We start from the raw sequence: 3,651 nt of genomic DNA, 5'->3' as shown, positions 1-3,651 counted from the left end.
TATGTTTTTCATCATTAATGACATTTTCTACTTTCTTTAATTGATAAACAGTCTCATCAACTTTTACTTCATCCTTAGATTCAACAGTGGATGGCTTTTCTTTCTCTTTCTTTAGTTCACCAACACATCTCGTCATGTGTTCTACTTGTTTTGCAATAGTTAAAACTTCATCTAAAGGAGGTTCATCCTTCAGCCAGAGTTCCTTTCTTATATCATCATGCGCGCATCTTAAAACGAACTGATCACGTATACGTTCATCCAGTGTCTGTCCAAAGTTGCATGACGAAGCAAGTTTTCTCAAAGAAGATACGTATTCTTCTACTGTTTCATCCTTTTTTTGTTCACGCAAGCCAAAATGGTACCTTTCCATGATGGTGCTAAGTCTAGGTAAATAATGTCTGTCAAGTTGAAGAATGGCTATTTCGTATTCGTTAAGAGTTCTTTGTTCAGCAGCTGACAGATCCGGCAAATGTTCGAGAACATCTTGACCTTCACCACCAAGACAATGTAGTAAAAGTGAGTGTTTTCTTTCTGCGCTTAAGTTGGTTCCACAAACTCTGGCATAATTAGCGAATATTTTTTTCCATTTCTTCCATTTTACATTAGGCTCACCTGGACTCGTAAGAAAAAATGCAGGTTGTGTTACATTTTGCATTTTGAATTAAGGTAGGTAAAAAAAATGTTTTTAATATATATATATATATATATATTACCTACTGGCAATAGCCAGTAGGTATATATAGTTAGGATTTTTTTCCTATGGGATTTTTGAAAATTCTATGTCGAATAACTTTGGCGTTTGAGGACAGAATTGGCTGATATTTTCAGGAAAATGGAACATTTTGTTTCTGAGCAGCCCCTGAAAATTTGGGGGGGTTTCGTCAAGGGGGGGCCGAGAAAAAAGGGGGGTCCCAAAACGTGTTTTTCCCATGCAATTTTCCATAGGGCGGTTGGCCTCACTTTTAGCCTGAACGGCTGAATGGATTTACACCAAACTTGGCAAAATTGTAGGGACTGGTAGCCCGATGTGCCTTTGCTATGTCTCAAGATATAGGCTCCAGTGGTTTTTACGAAAATTAACTTTGAAAAATATGTATTGGGCTACATTGGGCTATATATATGTTGGAGCCCAAATGTAGCCCAATGTAGCCCAATGTAGCCCAAAGATGGCCACCAGAGACAAAAAAAAACAAATGTAGCCCAAATATCAGCCAGATGTAGCCCAACTATAGCCCAATGACAGAATGTCCCAGAGAGTTCTAAAGAACAACTAGAGTGCTAACAGTCCTGCTTATTACAAAGGTATGGCACACCTGAAGGCATCTTGATTGGAATAAAGTGGTAACTCTTAAAACATTTAATTTAAAAAGGAACAAAATGAGGGGGCTCATTTTGCCATAGAAAGTATGATTAGCGAATATATGACGAAATCCCGCATACCATCAGTCCGCAAAAAAAATCCCGCATGTACTATTAGGCCGCAAATTAAAATAACGAAAACTTTTAGAACGAATATGCCTTTAGCATACACTAAACAACTAAACTACCCTAAACCCTAAAACACTACCCCCAGCATGACCCTACGCTACACAAACAGTACAACACTACCCTACACCCTAAAACACTACCCCCAGCATGACCCTACACTACACAAACACTACAACACTACCCAAAACCCTAAAACACTACACCCCAGCATGACCCTACACTACGCAAACACTACAACACTACCCTAAACCCTAAAACACTACCCCCAGCATGACCCTACACTACGCAAACACTACAACACAACCCTAAACCCTAAAACACTACCCCCAGTATGACCCTACACTACGCAAACACTACAACACAACCCTAAACCCTAAAACACTACCCCCAGCATGACCCTACACTACGCAAACACTACAACACCACCCTAAACCCTAAAACACTACCCCCAGCATGACCCTACACTACGCAAACACTACAACACTACCCAAAACCCTAAAACACTACACCCCAGCATGACCCTACACTACGCAAACACTACAACACTACCCTAAACCCTAAAACACTACCCCCAGCATGACCCTACACTACGCAAACACTACAACACTACCCTAAACCCTAAAACACTACCCCCAGCTTGACCCTACACTACGCAAACACTACAACACTACCCAAAACCCTAAAACACTACACCCCAGCATGACCCTACACTACGCAAACACTACAACACTACCCTAAACCCTAAAACACTACCCCCAGCATGACCCTACACTACGCAAACACTACAACACTACCCTAAACCCTAAAACACTGCCCCCAGCATGACCCTACACTACGCAAACACTACAACACTACCCTAAACCCTAAAACACTACCCCCAGCATGACCCTACACTACGCAAACACTACAACACTTCCCAAAACCCTAAAACACTACCCCCAGCATGACCCTACACTACGCAAACACTACAACACTACCCAAAACCCTCAAACACTACCCCCCAGCATGACCCTACACTACGCAAACACTACAACACTACCCAAAACCTTAAAACACTACCCCCAGCATGACCCTACACTACGCAAACACTACAACACTACCCAAAACCCTAAAACACTACACCCCAGCATGACCCTACACTACGCAAACACTACAACACTACCCAAAACCCTAAAACACTAGCCCCAGCATGACCCTACACTACGCAAACACTACAACACAACCCTAAACCCTAAAACGCTACCCCCAGCATGACCCTACACTACGCAAACACTACAACACAACCCTAAACCCTAAAACACTACCCCCAGCATGATCCTACACTAAACAACCACCACAACTCTACACTACACTAACACAACACTACACTACACAACACTACACTACACTACACAATCACTAACCCACGAAAAAATTAACACAAACCCACTTACCTCTCTCGTCATCGTGGTTTTCACAACGCAAATGCATTTACCATACATGCCTTTAAAACGTAATTCTTTGTAAAGGCATGCGCGATAAATGCACATGAGTTTTGAAAAAATGCGGGATAATGGTATGCGAGGTCAATGACCTTGCGGGATAATGGTTTGCGGACTGAAAGTCTGCGGGATAAAAAATGCGGGGAAATGGCTGCAAACCATGATTAGCAGCAGACTTCCCTGGTGAGCACTAGCTTTACTACAGTGATCTAATGAGCAACTAGAGTGCTAACATTCAGAATTTATGGCAAATGTGTGACACATCTGAATGCCTTCTTGATAGAACCAAAGTAAACAAGCATTGAAAATGCAATAGATCTCGCCCTCGTTTAAGTTAAAGCCATTCTGTTTGTAATGAGGTGGCTTTTTAGCTTTGCTTTTATTAGTGTTTTTAAAACTTTCATGTAAATAACATGCATATGTATGCATATATGTATATGTATGCATGCATTTATATTTATATAGATATGCAGATTATATATGTTTATATATGTATATTACCTACTGGCGATAGCCAGTGGGTATATATAGTTAGGATTTTTTCTCTATGGGATTTCTGAAAATTCTATGTCTAATAACTTTGGCGTTTGTGGACGGAATTGGCTGACATTTTCAGGAAAATGGCACAGTTTGTTTCTGAGCAGCCCCTGAAAATTTGGGGGGGTTTCGTCAAGGGGGGGCC

This window comes from Lissotriton vulgaris, chromosome 10, assembly GCF_964263255.1.
Source record: "Lissotriton vulgaris chromosome 10, aLisVul1.2, whole genome shotgun sequence".
NCBI lineage: Eukaryota > Metazoa > Chordata > Amphibia > Caudata > Salamandridae > Lissotriton > Lissotriton vulgaris.
The sequence above is the reverse complement of the archived record's forward strand: the minus strand, read 5'-3'. Positions refer to the sequence as shown.